The following is a 20,526-nucleotide window of genomic DNA, read 5'->3' on the forward strand; positions in this document are numbered from 1 at the left end:
GTACTCAATGTCACATCTCCATCAACAGAGATTGATGGACATGGACCTACAGCAGGAACTACAGCAGGAGCTATTGTTGCTGTGATTGTGCTCATCACTGTAACGCTGACCCCAGTCATTTACTACTACCGCAGAAAAAGGCGTGAAATATTACGCCATAACGCTTATATATGGGCTCAGAGAAACTCATGTATCTATAGGCCCATAAGAATAGAACAGGTGAGGAAGGTTCAACTAAAGAAATCTGCACATTTAAGAGTGTTTTGGTCTTTTGTGCCAACAGAATATTATTTCATACTGTGCTCATCATTGCAGCTCAGGTGTGAGGAAGAAGACAACCCGTATGAGAGAACAGAGACTACCGACCCTGTGAGTAGCTGTCAGATATTCATGTCTCTGTTTTATGATTAACTCCATGTTGTTTAGCATGCTGTATATTACTGTAACCTCTGGAGTCATCTAGTCATTAAGGAGCAGAACCAGTGGTTAGTATACATTTCCTAGTGTGGCAGCTGGAAACCTTTGAATGTAATTCTATTGAATAACAGGACCATCTAAGCATTTAAAACGTGAAAAACCCAACATCTATCTGTCCCTTGCATAAAAAAATCTCATGATTTGTCTCCAGGTGATGTCTTCCTCTGCAGAGGACAATGAGAAGAATGCATCTATTGAGGAGGTTCTGACAGCCTGTGTTGAAGTTAAGGTGAGGTGCATTAACCTTGGTTTAGTGATGTGTATATACAGTATAGTTATTTTTTAAAGGATTTAAGGACAGGTGAGTGGAAGTAAACTGGTTTAATTTTGTGTGCATGAAATCAACTCATACATATACCAATAACTGTCTGTTCCCAATCTTAAGGAGCCATGTTCCTTGTACATAGAAGATGAGATGGATGTTGAAGGACAGGTGAGTGGAAGTAAACTGGTTAAATTTTGTGTCCATGAAATCAAGTCATACATGAACCAATATCTGTCTGTTCCCCATCTTAAGGAGCCATGTTCCTTGTACATAGAAGATGAGATAGATGTTGAAGGACAGGTGAGTGGAAGTATACTGGTTTAATTTTGTGTGCATGAAATCAAGTCATACATGAACCACTATCTTTCTGTTCCCCATCTTCAGGAGCCATATTCCTTGTACATAGAAGATGAGATGGATGTTGAAGGACAGGTGAGTGGAAGTAAACTGGTTTCACTTTGTGTAGCTGAAATAAGGTCATACATTAACCGATATCTGTCCCATCTTAAGGAGCCATGTTCCTTGCAAACAGAAAATGAGAAAAATGCATCCCACAAGTAGGTCATGTAAGCATTGTGAAACAAAGGTGAGCAGTATGAAGAAGGTTTTAGTGCCGTTTACTACATTAAAGATATATTGGAAAACAACATCTTTTTGCATCCTTTTAGGAGCCATGTTCTTCAGAGGAAGAAAAGTCCAAGGATGAAGAATCCCTTAAAGTTCTGTGTTCGTTAACATAAATATTATGTTATATTAGACCGGTTTGTATGTGAACCTTTGCAGAAAAGAATGTCCAGGAGCCAAATCCATTAGGACACAGTGAAGTTCCTAAATATGTTTTGCCATGTCCTTGAGGACAGAATAAATGTTCTTGAATACAATATAAGTTTTTGAGGAAGAATTCATGTTTGTTTAGTCTTTGAAAAGGGTCTCGCAGGTATACAAGTTGGGTGATTTAGACTTTAGATGCTGAGAAAGTGGCTTTCAAAAATCTCATATTTCAGTCACTTCCTGTTGTGTGAGACAAAGGGGTCATGACTTTATCTCCATACACCCATATTTGGCCAAACAGGTCTCGGTTGTTCAATAGCCAACTTAGTATTATTAATAAATAAAGGGTCTCAGAGGTAAAAGTTGGGTGTTTTAGCCTTTAGGTACTGAGAAAGTGGTCTTCAATAATCTCATGAATGCTGGAGTCATATTTAAGTCACTTCCTGTTGTATGAGACAAAGGGGTCGTGTTTGTATCTACAAACACCCATATTTGGCCAAACAGGTCTCAGTCATTCTCTAGCCAACTTTGCATTTTTAATGAAGGGTCTTAAAGGTACAAGTTGGGTGTTTTAGACTTTATATACAGAGAAAGTGGTCTTCAATTATCTCATGAATGCTGGAGTCATACTGAAGATTCCTGTTACATGTGACAAAGGGGTCATGACTGTATCTCGATACACCTGTATTTGGCCAAACAGGTGTCAGTCATTCTGCAGCCAACATTGAATTTTTAATAAAGGGTCTCAAAGGTACAGGTTGGGTGTTTTAGTCTTTAGATTCCGGGAAAGTGGTCTTTAACAATCTCATGAAGGCTGGAGTAATACTGACGTTACTTCCTGTTGTGTGAGACAAAGGGGTCATGACTGTATCTCCATACACCCATATCTGGCCAAACAGGTATCAGTCATTCTGTAGCCAACTTTGCATTTTTAATAAAGGGTCTTAAAGGTACAAGTTGGGTGTTTTAGCCTTTAGATACCGAGCAAGTGGTCTTCAAAAATATAATATATGCTAGAGTCATACTTAAGTTGCCCTCCTGGTGTGTTACAAAAAGGTGTCATGACTGTATCTCCATACACCCATATTTGGCCAAACAGGTCTCAGTCATTCTGTAGCCAACTTTGCATTTTTAATAAAGGGTCTTAAAGGTACAAGTTGGGTGTTTTAGCCTTTATATACAGAGAAAGTGGTCTTCAATTATCTCATGAATACTGGAGTCATACTTAAGTTTCCTGTTACATGAGACAAAGGGGTCATGACTGTATCTCGATACACCCGTATTTGGCCAAACAGGTCTTAGTTATTCTGCAGCCAACATTGCATTTTTAATAAAGGGTCTCAAAAGTACAAGTTGGGTGTTTTAGTCTTTAGATTCTGGGAAAGTGGTCTTTAACAATCTCATGAAGGCTGGAGTAATACTTACGTTACTTCCTGTTGTGTGAGACAAAGGGGTCATTACTGTATCTCCATACACCCATATTTGGCCAAACAGGTATCAGTCATTCTGTAGCCAACTTTGCATTTTTAATAAAGGGTCTTAAAGGTACAAGTTGGGTGTTTTAGCCTTTAGATACAGAGAAAGTGGTCTTCAATTTTCACATGAATGCTGGAATCATACTTAAATTACTTCCTGTTGTGTGAAAGAAAAGGGTCATGACTGTATCTTGATACACCCATATTTGGCCAAACAGGTCTCAGTCATTGTGTAGCCAACTTTGCACTTTTAATAAAGGGTCTTAAAGGTACAAGTTGGGTGTTTTAGCCTTTAGATACCAAGAAAGTGGTCTTAAAAAAAAAATATATATTAAAAAAAAAATTAAAAGTTGCCCTCCTGGTGTGTTACAAAAGGTGTCATGACTGTATCTCCATACACCCATATTTGGCCAAACAGGTCTCAGTCTTCTGTCCACTTTGCATTTTTAATAAAGGGGTTTAAAAAAAAAAAATGGGGGTTTTTTACTTTTTAAAAAAAAAAAAAGTTTAAAAAAAAAAAAAAAAAAAAAAAAAAAAAAAAAAAAAAATTTAAAAAAAAAAAAAAAAAGGAAAAAAAAAAAAAAAAAAAAAAAAAAATAAAAAAAAAAAAGTTATTCTGCAGCCAACATTGCATTTTTAATAAAGGGTCTCAAAAGTACAAGTTGGGTGTTTTAGTCTTTAGATTCTGGGAAAGTGGTCTTTAACAATCTCATGAAGGTGGAGTAATACTTACGTTACTTCCTTTTGTGTGAAAAAAAGGGGTAATTATTTTTTTTCCAAAAACCCATTTTTTGAAAAAAAAATATAATTTTTTTTTGTAGCCAACTTTGCATTTTTAATAAAGGGTCTTAAAGGTACAAGTTGGGTGTTTTAGCCTTTAGATACAGAGAAAGTGGTCTTCAATTTTCACATGAATGCTGGAATCATACTTAAATTACTTCCTGTTGTGTGAAAGAAAAGGGTCATGACTGTATCTTGATACACCCATATTTGGCCAAACAGGTCTCAGTCATTGTGTAGCCAACTTTGCACTTTTAATAAAGAGTCTCAAGGGTACAAGTTAGGTGTTTTAGTCTTTAGATTCTGGGAAAGTGGTCTTCAATGATATCATGAATGCTAGAGTCATACTTAAGTTGCCTGTTGTATGCAACAAAGGTGTCATGATTGTATCTCCATACACCCATATTTGGCCAAACAGGTCTCAGTCTCATATTTACATAACTTCCTGTTGTATGAGACAAAGGGGTCATGACTGTATCTCCATACACCCATATTTGGTGAAATAGGTCTCAGTCATTCCGTAGCCAATTTTCCATTTTTAATAAACCGTTTCAATGGTACAAGTTGGGTGTTTTAGCCTTTAGATACTGGGAAAGTGGTTTTCAATAATCTCATGAATGCTGGAGTCATACTTAAGTTTCCTGTCTTATGAGACAAAGGGGTCATCACTGTATCTCGTTACACCCGTATTTGGCCAAACAGGTCTCAGTCTCATATTTACGTTACTTCCTGTTGTATGAGACATAGGGGTCATGACTGTATCTCCATACACCCATATTTGGCGAAACAGGTCTCAGTCATTCTGTAGCCAACTTTGCATTTTTAATAAAGGGTCTCAAAAGTACAAGATGGGTGTTTTAGCCTTTAGATACCGAGCAAGTGGTCTTCAATAATCTCATGAATGCTGGAGTCATACTTAAATTACTTCCTGTTGTGTGAAATAAAGGTGTCATGACTGTATCTCCATACGCCCATATTTGGCTAAACAGGTCTCAGTCATTCTGTAGCCAACTTTGCACTTTTAATAAAGGGTCTCAAGGGTACAAGTCGGGTGTTTTAGTCTTTAGATTCTGGGAAAGTGGTCTTTAACAATCTCATGAATGCTGGAGTCATACTTACGTTACTTCCTGTTGTGTGAGACAAAGGGGTCATCACTGTATCTCGATACACCCGTATTTGGCCAAACAGGTCTCAGTCATTCTGTAGCCAACTTTGCACTTTTAAAAAAGGGTCTCAAACATACAAGTCGGGTGTTCTAGCCTTTAAGTACAGAGAAAGTGGTCTTCAATTATCTCATGAATGCTGGCGTGATACTTAAGTTACTCTCCTGGTGTGTTAAACAAAGATGTCATGACTGTATCTCCATACACTCATATTTGGCCAAACAGGTCTCAGTCATTCTGTAGCCAACTTTGCACTTTTAATAAAGGGTCTCAAAGGTACAAGTTGGGTGTTCTAGCCTTTAAATACAGAGAAAGTGGTCTTCAATTATCTCATGAATGCTGGAGTGATACTTAAGTTACTCTCCTGGTGTGTGAAACAAAGATGTCATGACTGTATCTCCATACACTCATATTTGGCCAAACAGGTCTCAGTCATTCTGTAGCCAACTTTGCACTTTTAATAAAGGGTCTCAAAGGTACAAGTCGGGTGTTCTAGCCTTTAAATACAGAGAAAGTGGTCTTCAATTATCTCATGAATGCTGGAGTGATACTTAAGTTACTCTCCTGGTGTGTGAAACAAAGATGTCATGACTGTATCTCCATACACTCATATTTGGCCAAACAGGTCTTAGTCATTCTGCAGCCAACATTTCATTTTTAATAAAGGGTCTCAAAGGTACAAGTTGGGTTTTTTAGCCTTTAGATACCGAGAAAGTGGTCTTCAATAATCCCGTGAATTCTGCAGTCATACTTAAGTTTCCTGTTGTATGAGACAAAGGGGTCATGACTGTATCTGCATACACCCATATTTGGCAAAACAGGTCTCAGTCATTCCGTAGCCAACTTTGCATTTTTAATAAAGGGTCTCAAAGGTACAAGTTGGGTGTTTTAGCCTTTAGATACCGAGCAAGTGGTCTTCAATAATCTCATGAATGCTGGAGTCATACTTAAATTACTTCCTGTTGTGTGAAATAAAGGTGTCATGACTGTATCTTGATACACCCATATTTGGCCAAACAGGTCTCAGTCATTCTGTAGCCAACTTTGCCCTTTTAATAAAGAGTCTCAAGGGTACAAGTTGGGTGTTTTAGTCTTTAGATTCTGGGAAAGTGGTCTTTAACAATCTCATGAATGCTGGAGTCATACTTACGTTACTTCCTGTTGTGTGAGACAAAGGGGTCATGACTGTATCTGCATACACCCATATTTGGCAAAACAGGTCTCAGTCATTCCGTAGCCAACTTTGCATTTTTAATAAAGGGTCTCAAAGGTACAAGTTGGGTGTTTTAGCCTTTAGATACCGAGCAAGTGGTCTTCAATAATCTCATGAATGCTGGAGTCATACTTAAATTACTTCCTGTTGTGTGAAATAAAGGTGTCATGACTGTATCTCCATACACCCATATTTGGCTAAACAGGTCTCAGTCATTCTGTAGCCAACTTTGCACTTTTGATAAAGGGTCTCAAAGGTAGAAGTTGGGTGTTTTAGCCTTTAGATACTGGGAAAGTGGTCTTCAATAATCTCATGAATGCTGGAATCATACTTAAATTACTACCTGTTGTGTGAAAGAAAGGGGTCATGACTGTATCTTGATACACCCATATTTGGCCAAACTGGTCTTAGTCATTCTGCAGCCAACATTTCATTTTTAATAAAGGGTCTCAAAGGTACAAGTTGGGTGTTTTAGCCTTTAGATACCGAGAAAGTGGTCTTCAATAATATCATGAATGCTGGAGTCATACTTAAATTACTTCCTGTTGTGTGAAATAAAGGTGTCATGACTGTATCTCCATACAACCATATTTGGCTAAACAGGTCTCAGTCATTCTGTAGCCAACTTTGCACTTTTAATAAAGGGTCTCAAAGGTACAAGTTGGGTGTTTTAGCCTTTAGATACTGGGAAAGTGGTCTTCAATAATCTCATGAATGCTGGAATCATACTTAAATTACTACCTGTTGTGTGAAAGAAAGGGGTCATGACTGTATCTTGATACACCCATATTTGGCCAAACAGGTCTTAGTCATTCTGTAGCCAACTTTGCCCTTTTAATAAAGAGTCTCAAGGGTACAAGTTGGGTGTTTTAGTCTTTAGATTCTGGGAAAGTGGTCTTTAACAATCTCATGAATGCTGGAGTCATACTTACGTTACTTCCTGTTGTGTGAGACAAAGGGGTCATGACTGTATCTGCATACACCCATATTTGGCAAAACAGGTCTCAATCATTCCGTAGCCAACTTTGCATTTTTAATAAAGGGTCTCAAAGGTACAAGTTGGGTGTTTTAGCCTTTAGATACTGGGAAAGTGGTCTTCAATAATCTCATGAATGCTGGAATCATACTTAAATTACTACCTGTTGTGTGAAAGAAAGGGGTCATGACTGTATCTCAATACACCCATATTTGGCCAAACAGGTTGCAGTCATTCCTTAGCCAACTTTGCACTTTTAATAAAGGGTCTCAAAGGTACAAGTTGGGTGTTTTAGCCTTTAAATACTGGCAAAGTGGTCTTCAATACTGACAGTCCAGAGTTAGGACCAGGAAGCAGCGCTGCTTTCTTCAAACCTTTTCTTCCTTTTTTTTAAAAACACCCCCCCCCAAAAACCCCAAAAAAGATTTTTTCCCCCCCCCCCCCAAAAAAATAAAAAAAAAAAAAAAAAAAAAAAAAAAAAAAAAAAAAAAATCTAATAAAAATTAAAACTAACTCCTCAGTAGCACAAAATAAGAGAATGAAATGTGGGCTGTTAAATATCAGGTCTCTGTCCTCTAAAGCTGTTTTAGTGAATGAATTAATATCAGACTATGATATTGATTTACTTTGTCTTACTGAGACCTGGTTGTCCCACGAGGAGTATGTTAGCCTAAATGAATCCACCCCCCCCCCAGTCATCTTAATACTCACATTCCTCGAGGCACAGGCCGAGGAGGTGGAGTGGCAGCCATATATGATTCGAGCGTTTTAATGGACCCTAAACCTAAACCAAATTATAATTCATTTGAAAGCCTTGTTCTTAGTCTTTTTCACCCAAACTGGAAAACACTGCAGCCAGTTCTATTTGTTATAGTGTACCGCGCTCCTGGACCGTACTCTGATTTTATATCTGAATTTTCAGAGTTTCTATCAAGTTTAATTCTTAAATCAGATAAAGTAATTATTGTAGGTGATTTTAATATTCATGTGGATGTTGACAATGACAGCCTTAGTAATGCATTTATATCATTAATAGACTCAATTGGCTTCTGTCAGAAGTGATAAAACTCATTGTTTTAATCACACTCTTGACCTTGTTTTATCATATGGCATTGATATTGAACATTTAATAGTCTTCCCACATAATCCTTTCCTATCTGACCATTATTTAATAACTTTTGAATTCATACTATTAGATTATAAGCCATTAGGCAAAACTTCCTACAGCAGATGTCTATCTGACAGTGCTGTAGCTAAATTTAAGGAGGAGATTCCTTCAGTGTTTAATTCAATGCCATGTCTGAATTTAACAGAGTTCTATAACGACTTTAGTCCCTCTGAAATTGATAATCTTGTCGATAGTGCTACAGGCTCACTACGATCAACATTAGACTCTATCGCTCCTTTAAAAAGGAAATTATTAAAACATAGGAGACTAGCACCTTGGTATAACTACCAAACCCGCCAGTTAAAACAAATAGCTAGAAAATCTGAAAGGAAATGGCGCTCTTCCAAATTATCAGAATATCGCTCAAATTGGCAAAATAATCTTAAAATTTTTAGAAAGGCCCTCCGTAATCCCAGAGGAGCCTATTACTCAGCACTAATAGAAGAAAATAAGAACAACCCTAGGTTCCTCTTCAGCACTGTAGCCAGGCTGACAGAGAGTCACAGCTCTATTGAGCCACATATCCCCATAAACTTAAGTAGCAATGACTTCATGAGCTTCTTCTATAATAAAATTATTACTATAAGAGAAAAAATTAATCACCAACTGCCATCAACAGTTATCAGTGGCTCTCCAAGTTCAGAGACTTCTGTCAATGTAAACTTAGATATATATTTAGACTGTTTTTCTGCTATCGATCTTCATCAGTTAACTTCAATCATTTCTTCATAGAAGCCATCAACCTGTCTATTAGACCCGATCCCAACTAGGCTGCTTAAAGAAGTTGTTCCCTTTATTGGCACTTCTTTACTGGATATGATTAATCTTTCTTTATTATCAGGATATGTACCACAGTCCTTTAAAGTAGCTGTAATTAAACCCCTTCTTAAAAAGTCCACTCTTGACCCAGGGGTTTTCGCCAACTACAGACCAATTTCTAACCTCCCCTTCCTCTCTAAGATTCTGGAGAAAGTAGTCGCCAAAGAGCTGTGTGACTTTCTACATAACAATAGTTTATTTGAGGATTTTCAGTCAGGATTTAGAGTTCATCATAGCACAGAGACAGCTCTGGTTAAAGTTAATAATGACCTTCTGACTGCTTCTGACAATGGATTTGTCTCTGTACTTGTATTATTAGATCTTAGTGCTGCATTTGACACCATTGACCATAATATTCTTTTAGAGAGACTTGAGCATCAAATTGGCATTAAAGGAACCGCACTAAGCTGGTTTAAGTCATATTTATCAGATCGCTCGCAGTTTGTACATGTTAACGATGAATCTTCAATAAATACTACAGTTAGTCATGGAGTTCCACAAGGTTCTGTACTTGGACCAATACTATTTACTTTATATATGCTCCCTTTAGGCAACATTATTAGGAATCACTCCATTAACTTTCACTGTTATGCAGATGATACGCAGTTATATCTATCAATCAAACCCAATGAAATTAATCAATTATCTAAATTACAAACATGTCTTAAGGACATAAAATCCTGGATGACCTGCAATTTTCTGATGTTAAACTCAGAAAAAACCGAAATTCTTGTTCTTGGCCCCAAAAACCTTAGAGACTCATTGTCTAAAGATATAGTCAGTCTAGATGGCATTAACTTGGCCTCGAGCACCACTGTCAGGAATCTTGGAGTTATCTTGGATCAGGATTTGTCATTTAACTCCCACATAAAGCAGACCTCTAGGACTGCCTTCTTTCATTTACGTAATATTAGAAAAATTAGACACATACTATCACAGACAGATGCAGAAAAACTAATCCATGCATTTGTTACTTCAAGGCTGGATTACTGCAACTCTTTATTATCAGGTTGCCCCAATAAGTCCATTAAAACGCTCCAATTAATTCAGAACGCTGCAGCACGAGTACTGACAGGAACTAGAAAAGAGATCACATCTCTCCTGTACTAGCTACTCTGCATTGGCTCCCTGTAAAATGTAGAATTGAATTTAAAATCCTCCTCCTCACCTATAAAGCTCTTCATGGTCAGGCCCCTTCATATCTTAAAGAGCTCATAGTACCCTATTACCCCACTAGAACACTACGTTCTCTGAATGCTGGGCTACTTGTGGTTCCTATAGTCTCTAAAAGTAGAACAGGAGCCAGAGCCTTCAGTTACCAAGCTCCTCTCCTGTGGAACCAGCTTCCAGTTGTGGTTCGGAGGCAGACACCCTCACCACATTCAAGAGTAGGCTTAAGACATTCCTCTTTGATAAAGCTTATAGTTAGGGCTGGATCAGGTGAGTCCTGAACCATCCCTTAGTTATGCTGCTATAGGCCTAGACTATCGGGGGATTTCCCATGGTGCACTGAGCTACTCTCTTCCTCTCTCTTTCTGCACTCATTCATGTCCCTTTAATGCATGTTACTAACTCCACTTCTTCCCTGGGTTCTTGTGCTTTCTCGTCTCGCAGGTTCTCATGGATCCTGGTGGAGCCTCCTGCCATGGTCCTGCTTGACTGCCATTGCCAATACTGTTGTTGCTGTGCGTCTGTCTGTCTGTCTCTCCCCCCCCCCCCCCCCCCCCCCCCCCCCCCCCCCCCCCCCCCCCATTCAATAATCTCATGAATGCTGGAATCATACTTAAATTACTTCCTGTTTTTTGACACAAAGGGGTCATGACTGTATCTCCATACACCCATATTTGGCCAAACAGGTCTCAGTCATTGTGTAGCCAACTTTGCACTTTTAATAAAGAGTCTCAAGGGTACAAGTTGGGTGTTTTAGTCTTTAGATTCTGGGAAAGTGGTCTTCAATGATCTCATGAATGCTGGAGTCATACTTAAGTTGCCTGTTGTGTGAAACAAAGGTGTCATGATTGTATCTCCATACACCCATATTTGACAAAACAGGTCTCAGTCATTTGTTTTTTATAAAGGGGGGGGGAAATCATATTTACGTTACTTCCTGTCGTGTGAGACAAAGGGGTCATGACTGTATCTCCATACACCCATATTTGGCGAAACAGGTCTCAGTCATTCCGTAGCCAATTTTGCATTTTTAATAAAGGGTCTCAAAGGTATAAGTTGGGTGTTTTAGCCTTTAGATACTGGGAAAGTGGTCTTCAATAATCTCATGAATGCTGGAGTCATACTTAAGTTTCCTGTTGTTGGACAAAGGGGTCTCTGTACTGCCGTTTTGGAACGGTCTTATTTACGTTACTCTCCTGTTGTGTGAAACAAAGGGGTCATGACTGTATCTCCATACACCCATATTTGGCCAAACAGGTCTCAGTCATTCTGTAGCCAATTTTCCATTTTTAATAAAGGGTCTCAAAGGTACAAGTTGGGTGTTTTAGCCTTTAGATACTGGGAAAGTGGTCTTCAATAATCTCATGAATGCTGGAGTCATACTTAAGTTTCCTGTTGTGTGAGACAAAGGGGTCATGACTGTAACTCGTTACACCCGTATTTGGCCAAACAGGTCTCAGTCATTCTCTTTTTTTTAAAAGGGGCAAGGGAAGGGGGGGTTTTTAGCTTTAGATAGGGAGAAAGGGTTCATACTTACGTTACTTCCTGTTGTATGAGACAAAGGGGTCATGACTGTATCTGCATACACCCATATTTGGCGAAACAGGTCTCAGTCATTCCGTAGCCAATTTTGCATTTTTAATAAAGGGTCTCAAAGGTACAAGTTGGGTGTTTTAGCCTTTAGATACCGAGCAAGTAGTCTTCAATAATCTCATGAATGCTGGAGTCATACTTAAATTACTTCCTTTTGTGTGAAATAAAGGTGTCATGACTGTATCTCCATACACCCATATTTGGCTAAACAGGTCTCAGTCATTCTGTAGCCAACTTTGCACTTTTAATAAAGGGTCTCAAAGGTACAAGTTGGGTGTTTTAGCCTTTAAATACTGGGAAAGTGGTCTTCAATAATCTCATGAATGCTGGAATCATACTTAAATTACTTCCTGTTTTTTGACACAAAGGTCTTATGACTGTATCTCCATACACCCATATTTGGCCAAACAGGTCTCAGTCATTCTGTAGCCAACTTTGCACTTTAAATAAAGGGTCTCAAAGGTACAAGTTTGGTGTTTAAGCCTTTTGATACTAAGAAAGTGGTCTTCAATCATCTCATGAAAGCTGGAGTCACACTTAAGTTTCCTGTTGTGTGAGACAAAGGGGTCATGACTGTATCTGCATACACCCATATTTGGCAAAACAGGTCTCAGTCATTCTGTAGCCAACTTTGCACTTTTAATAAAGGGTCTCAAGGGTACAAGTTGGGTGTTTTAGCCTTTAGATACTGGGAAAGTGGTCTTTAATAATCTCATGAATGCTGGAGTCATACTTACGTTACTTCCTGTTGTGTGAAACAAAGGGGTCATGACTGTATCTCCATACACCCATATTTGGCCAAACAGGTTGCAGTCATTCTGTAGCCAACTTTGCACTTTTAATAAAGGGTCTCAAAGGTACAAGTTGGGTGTTTTAGCCTTTAGATACCGAGCAAGTGGTCTTCAATAATCTCATGAATGCTGGAGTCATACTTAAATTACTTCCTGTTGTGTGAAACAAAGGTGTTATGACTGTATCTCCATACAACCATATTTGGCCAAACAGGTCTCAGTCATTCTATAGCCAACTTTGCACTTTTAATAAAGGGTCTCAAAGGTACAAGTTGGGTGTTTTAGCCTTTAGATACTGGGAAAGTGGTCTTCAGTAATCTCATGAATGCTGGAATCATACTTAAATTACTACCTGTTGTTTGAAACAAAGGGCTTATGACTGTATCTCCATACACCCATATTTGGCCAAACAGGTCTCAGTCATTCTGTAGCCAACTTTGCCCTTTAAATGAAGGGTCTCAAAGGTACAAGTTGGGTGTTTTAGCCTTTTGATACTGGGAAAGTGGTCTTCAATCATCTCATGAATGCTGGAGTCATACTTAAGTTACTTCCTGTTGTATGAGACAAAGGGGTCATGACTGTATCTGCATACACCCATATTTTGCCAAACAGGTCTCAATCATTCTGTAGCCAACTTTACATTTTTAATAATTCAGGGTCTCAAAGGTTCAATTTGGGTATTTGTATAGCGTCAATTAGATAACTGGGAAAGTTGTCTCAGGACACTTTTCATGAATAGAGCAGGAATCTAGACCGAACTCTTTAAAACATTAATTGAAAGAAAGGGCCCATGACAGTACCACCATACACCAAGCATTTGGCCACACAGGTTGCAGTTTTTAGGCAAAATTGCACTGTTAATAAAGGGTCAGAAACTAGGACAGTCCTTCAGTTAGGTGGGTGTTGTAGCCTGTACTCGACCAGTTTGGGTCATAGAGAGAGAGAGAGAGAGAGAGGAGGACAGACAGACAGGTGCACAGCAACAACAGTATTGGCAATAGCAATCTAAGAGGACCATGGCAGGAGGCTCCACCCAGGATCCCATAGAGAACCTGCGTGACTGAAAGCACAAGAACTCCGGGAAGAAGTGAAGTTAGTAACATGCAGTAATTGGACATGAATGAGTGCAGAAAGAGAGAGGAAGGGAGGAGCTCAGTGCACCATGGGAAATCCCCGATAGTCTAGGCCTATAGCAGCATAACTAAGGGATGGTTCAGGACTCACCTCATCCAGCCCTAACTATAAGCTTTTATCAAAGAGGAATGTCTTAAGCCTATCTCTTGAATGTGGTTAGGTGTCTGCCTCCCGAGACCAATGGAATGGTCCCACAGGAGAGGAGCTTGGTAACCGAAAGGCTCTGCCCCCTGTTCTACTTTTAGAGACTCATAGAACCACAAGTAGCCCAGCATTCAGAGAACGTAGTGTCTAGAGGGGTAATAGGGTACTATGAGCTCTTTAATGGACCCTATGAAGGGGCCTAAACCATGAAAGCTTTATAGGTGAGGAGGAGGATTTTAAAGTCTTATTCTTAGTCTTTTTACAGGGACCCAACTGCAGAGAAGCTAGTACAGCAGCGAGTGTCTCTTTGTTCTAGTTCCTGTCAGTACTCGTGCTGCAGCGTTCGGAATTAATTGGAGCGTTTTAATGGACTTATTGGGCAACCTGATAATAAAGAGTTGCAGTTATCCAGCCTTGAATTAACAAATGCATGGATATAGTTTTTCTGCATCTGTCTGTGATAGTATGTGTCTAATTTTTGTAATATTACGTAAATGAACGAAGGCAGTCCTAGAGGTCTGCTTTATGTGGGAGTTAAATGACAAATCCTGATCAAAGAAAACTCCAAGATTCCTGACAGTGGTGCTAGACCAAGTTTAATGCCATCTAGAGTAACTATATCTTTAGACAGTGAGTCTCTAATGGTTTTTGGGCCAAGAACAAGAATTTCCTTTTTTTCTGAGTTTAACATCAGAAAATTGCAGGTCATCCAGGATTTTATGTCCTTAAGACATCTCTTTATCCCTTGAGATGTCCATTGAGTGCTATACCCACCATCCACCATGCCTGGTAAGAAGTTAGGATTGCCCTGAATTGGAACCAATGGAGATGTTACTCCAGACCTCCCTTCAAGCTTTTGAGTAATAAACCATGTCTTTAATGTATTAGAGATTATAGGGTTGTTTTTACAATGGCTCCTGGCTGACTTTAAGTCCTTCGAAGGCCAAAAGGCCTAACAGGGAGCCTGAGGTCTGTGACTTTTCTAAACTCAGCAAATCAGAAGTAGGATCCTAACCTTGACCCAATCTGCTAGTAAATTTAACAAATAGCTAGAAAATCTGAAAGGAAATGGCGCTCTTCCAAATTATCAGAATATCGCTCAAATTGGCAAAATAATCTTAAAATTTTTAGAAAGGCCCTCCGTAATCCCAGAGGAGCCTATTACTCAGCACTAATAGAAGAAAATAAGAACAACCCTAGGTTCCTCTTCAGCACTGTAGCCAGGCTGACAGAGAGTCACAGCTCTATTGAGCCACATATCCCCATAAACTTAAGTAGCAATGACTTCATGAGCTTCTTCTATAATAAAATTATTACTATAAGAGAAAAAATTAATCACCAACTGCCATCAACAGTTATCAGTGGCTCTCCAAGTTCAGAGACTTCTGTCAATGTAAACTTAGATATATATTTAGACTGTTTTTCTGCTATCGATCTTCATCAGTTAACTTCAATCATTTCTTCATAGAAGCCATCAACCTGTCTATTAGACCCGATCCCAACTAGGCTGCTTAAAGAAGTTGTTCCCTTTATTGGCACTTCTTTACTGGATATGATTAATCTTTCTTTATTATCAGGATATGTACCACAGTCCTTTAAAGTAGCTGTAATTAAACCCCTTCTTAAAAAGTCCACTCTTGACCCAGGGGTTTTCGCCAACTACAGACCAATTTCTAACCTCCCCTTCCTCTCTAAGATTCTGGAGAAAGTAGTCGCCAAAGAGCTGTGTGACTTTCTACATAACAATAGTTTATTTGAGGATTTTCAGTCAGGATTTAGAGTTCATCATAGCACAGAGACAGCTCTGGTTAAAGTTAATAATGACCTTCTGACTGCTTCTGACAATGGATTTGTCTCTGTACTTGTATTATTAGATCTTAGTGCTGCATTTGACACCATTGACCATAATATTCTTTTAGAGAGACTTGAGCATCAAATTGGCATTAAAGGAACCGCACTAAGCTGGTTTAAGTCATATTTATCAGATCGCTCGCAGTTTGTACATGTTAACGATGAATCTTCAATAAATACCACAGTTAGTCATGGAGTTCCACAAGGTTCTGTACTTGGACCAATACTATTTACTTTATATATGCTCCCTTTAGGCAACATTATTAGGAATCACTCCATTAACTTTCACTGTTATGCAGATGATACGCAGTTATATCTATCAATCAAACCCAATGAAATTAATCAATTATCTAAATTACAAACATGTCTTAAGGACATAAAATCCTGGATGACCTGCAATTTTCTGATGTTAAACTCAGAAAAAACCGAAATTCTTGTTCTTGGCCCCAAAAACCTTAGAGACTCATTGTCTAAAGATATAGTCACTCTAGATGGCATTAACTTGGCCTCGAGCACCACTGTCAGGAATCTTGGAGTTATCTTGGATCAGGATTTGTCATTTAACTCCCACATAAAGCAGACCTCTAGGACTGCCTTCTTTCATTTACGTAATATTATATTAGATATATTAGAATATTAGAAAAATTAGACACATACTATCACAGACAGATGCAGAAAAACTAATCCATGCATTTGTTACTTCAAGGCTGGATTACTGCAACTCTTTATTATCAGGTTGCCCCAATAAGTCCATTAAAACGCTCCAATTAATTCAGAACGCTGCAGCACGAGTACTGACAGGAACTAGAAAAAGAGATCACATCTCTCCTGTACTAGCTACTCTGCATTGGCTCCCTATAAAATGTAGAATTGAATTTAAAATCCTCCTCCTCACCTATAAAGCTCTTCATGGTCAGGCCCCTTCATATCTTAAAGAGCTCATAGTACCCTATTACCCCACTAGAACACTACGTTCTCTGAATGCTGGGCTACTTGTGGTTCCTATAGTCTCTAAAAGTAGAACAGGAGCCAGAGCCTTCAGTTACCAAGCTCCTCTCCTGTGGAACCAGCTTCCAGTTGTGGTTCGGGAGGCAGACACCCTCACCACATTCAAGAGTAGGCTTAAGACATTCCTCTTTGATAAAGCTTATAGTTAGGGCTGGATCAGGTGAGTCCTGAACCATCCCTTAGTTATGCTGCTATAGGCCTAGACTATCGGGGGATTTCCCATGGTGCACTGAGCTACTCTCTTCCTCTCTCTTTCTGCACTCATTCATGTCCCTTTAATGCATGTTACTAACTCCACTTCTTCCCTGGAGTTCTTGTGCTTTCTCGTCTCGCAGGTTCTCATGGATCCTGGTGGAGCCTCCTGCCATGGTCCTGCTTGACTGCCATTGCCAATACTGTTGTTGCTGTGCGTCTGTCTGTCTGTCTCTGTAATTAATGTTAAAGAGTTCGGTCTAGACCTGCTCTATTTGAAAAGTGTCCTGAGATAACTTTGGTTATGAATTGGCGCTATACAAATAAAATTGAATTGAATTGAATTGAATCATCTGTAGGGGGTATAATAATCTTGGCAAAATATTCATTTTAATGATAGAAACTCTACCAAGCAATGACAAGGGGAGTGGAGTCCATCTGTCCAGGTCCTTCCTTATGGAGTCTAGGAGGGGGTTAAAATTAGCCTTAAACATTTCATGAAACAAAGGTGTGATGTGAATGCCCAGGTAGACAAAACCTGTAATGGACCATTTGAATGGGAATGAGGGTAGTGTGTTAGTTCTATCTCTAAGGCTTCCCATTGGCATAGCCAAAGATTTTGAGAAATTGATTTTGTAACCCGAAAAACATCCAAACAAAGTGATTACATCAACAAGGCTTGAAACAGAAATTTCAGGCTCCAGCACATAAAGCAAAACGTCGGCAAAAAGGGCGGGGCTAAGGGGGCAGCCCTGATGTGTTGAGCGATGAAGTGGAAAGTTGTCAGATCTGTAGCCATTGGTGATGACTGCGGCCATGGGATTTTTATATAATACTTTGACCAATGGGATTTTTATATAATAGTTTGACCCATCTAATAAAATTGTCTCCCAAATTAAATTTATGTAAGACGTTAAACAGGTATGACCATTCGACAAGGTCGAATGCCTTTTCTGCGTCCAATGAAACGACCATGCTATAAATTTCCTGTGTCTGACAAATATTGATAATATGTAGAAGCCTCTTAATATTGTAACTAGAACTTCTACCTTTGTTAAAGCCTGTCTGATCCTCTCTGATGAGAAAAGGTAGAACTTTCTCGAGACGGAGTGCCAGCTTCCAGCTTCCAGTTGTGGTTCGGGAGGCAGACACCCTCACCACATTCAAGAGAAGGCTTAAGACATTCCTCTTTGATAAAGCTTATAGTTAGGGCTGGATCAGGTGAGTCCTGAACCATCCCTTAGTTATGCTGCTATAGGCCTAGACTATCGGGGGATTTCCCATGGTGCACTGAGCTACTCTCTTCCTCTCTCTTTCTGCACTCATTCATGTCCCTTTAATGCATGTTACTAACTCCACTTCTTCCCCGGAGTTCTTGTGCTTTCTCGTCTCGCAGGTTCTCATGGATCCTGGTGGAGCCTCCTGCCATGGTCCTGCTTGACTGCCATTGCCAATACTGTTGTTGCTATGCACCTGTCTGTCTGTCTGTCGCTCTCTCTCTCTCTCTCTCTCTCTCTCTCTCATCCCAACTGGTCGAGACAGACGACCACCCACCTAGAGCCGGAGGATCTGTCCTAGGTTTCTGCCTTTTAACAGGCAGTTTTTCCTTGCCCTTGTCGCCAAGTGCTTGCTCATGGTGGTACTGTTGGGTCTCTGTAATTAATGTTAAAGAGTTCGGTCTAGACCTGCTCTATTTGAAAAGTGTCCTGAGATAACTTCTGTTATGAATTGGGGCTATACAAATAAAATTGAATTGAATTGAATTGAATTGAATATTTTGGATAGTATTTTAATGTCCTGATTCAGAAGAGCAATTGGCCTGTATCCTGAGCAGTCCTCAGGGGACTTCCCTTTTTTTAAAATTAAGGTGATATCGGCTTCTCTTAGTGAATGGGGGAGGTTACCAGTGATGAAAGAATGTTCCAACATTTCCAAGAAGGGGTCCACAAGCACATCTTGAAATTCTCGATAAAATTCACTGCTCAGGCCATCAGGCCCTGGTGCCTTGCCCTTAAGTGCCAATAAGGCCTCCTCCCTGGAGATGGGAGCATTTAATTCACGTTTTTTGGGAATCAGAGATGGTTAGAAGGGTTAGGTTCCCTAAAAAGGATTCCATCCTATCTGAGACTCCCTGTGGATGATCTGATTCATACAACCTAGCGTAAAATTGCCTGAAAGTGTTATTAATGTTTTTGTTATCAAGGTGGCGGGTGCCATTCCCATCTAAAATTGAAGGAATCACTTGAGGGTCCCTTTCAATTTTGGTCAAATGAGACAAATACTTACTGGGCTTATCCCCATACTCATATAGCCTTTGCTTTGAGAAGAGGAGAGCACTCTTAGCCTGCTGGGTTAGTATAGTGTCCAGAGCAGCCTGTATTGCGCATTTCCTCTGCAACAGTAACAGGTCTGATGTTAAGCAAAGTGCACTTTTAATATCTGCCAGCTCTTTTTCGATTTTTAGTTGCTGTTGTCTTTTCTTTTTTTCGAGGCCGAATAGGCTATAATTATACCCCTGATGTATGCTTTAGCAGTTGGCTGAAAACCTGTTTGACAAAGGAGGTCAAAGGAGCAAAGAGGAATTACAGTGTGTTTCTGGCCTGGTTGTACAGGACTCTGTCCCCACTTCTGTAGGCCTCCTCCTTGACCTGGCGAAGCTGCTTGAGTTTTGAACCAGTGAACCAGGGTTTATTGTTTTTGTATGTACAGAAGGCTTTAGTCTGCACACACGTGTCCTCACAAAAGATAGTGTATGATGTCACAGTGTCAGTGAGTTCATCCAGGTCATAAGCTGCAGCCTCAAAAACATTCCAATCTGTGCAGTCAAAGCAGGCCTGTAGTTCCAGCTTTGCATCGGTGGTCCATCTCCTGACAGTCTTTACTACAGGCGTAGCAGATTTTAACTTCTGCCTGTAAGTTGGTAGAAGATTAACCCTGCAGTGATCAGAGCGCCCCAAGGCTGCATGGGGGACAGAGCGATAGGCATTCTTTAATTTTAGTAGTAGTAGTAGCAGTGGTCTAGAGTGTTTGTGTCCCTGGTGGAACACTTAACATGCTGTATATATTTAGGCAGGTCATGGCTGAGGTTTGCTCTGTTGAAATCCACCAGAACAATGAGCAGGGAGTCTGGATGTTTCTGCTCCATGTCCATTATCTGGTCAGCCAGGTGTTATAAAGCATCACTAACACAGGCCTGAGGTGTCAGGCGGACTGACCTCCTCGCGGCCTTCAGGAAACCCGTGGCAATGTCTCTCAGCAGGGTTACCTGTAAAGTCCGATCAGTTGTTAATCTGCCTGCTATTTCTTTCCTTTTTCATGGACAGGTGACGGAGAGGAGCTGAGGAGAGTGCAGCATGAACTCAAGGAGATGCTGAGGGGTATAAAGACAGCTACAGGAGGAAGCTGGAGGCCTCCAGCAGAACAATGTGAGGGATGTGTGGACTGGGATGAAACAGATCACTGGATGTAAAGTGAAGGGCAACCAACAATCAGGCGGTCTGGAGAGAGCCAACAAGCTGAATAGCTTCTCTAACAGG

At 39.8% G+C, this 20,526-nt stretch overlaps 1 long non-coding RNA gene across 1 annotated transcript; it reads right to left on the minus strand.

Moving 5' to 3' along the window:
* Positions 1 to 10,205: 10,205 nt before the first annotated feature.
* Positions 10,206 to 18,700, minus strand: LOC127360844 (uncharacterized). Its single transcript, XR_007883941.1, has 3 exons — positions 18,464 to 18,700; positions 16,686 to 17,210; positions 10,206 to 10,275 (listed from the first exon to the last, which is right to left on the minus strand). It is a non-coding gene; the product is annotated as an uncharacterized LOC127360844 (long non-coding RNA).
* Between the last annotated feature and the right edge of the window lie 1,826 nt (positions 18,701 to 20,526).

Source organism: Dicentrarchus labrax, unplaced genomic scaffold (genome assembly GCF_905237075.1).
Source record: "Dicentrarchus labrax unplaced genomic scaffold, dlabrax2021, whole genome shotgun sequence".
Classification (NCBI taxonomy): domain Eukaryota; kingdom Metazoa; phylum Chordata; class Actinopteri; family Moronidae; genus Dicentrarchus; species Dicentrarchus labrax.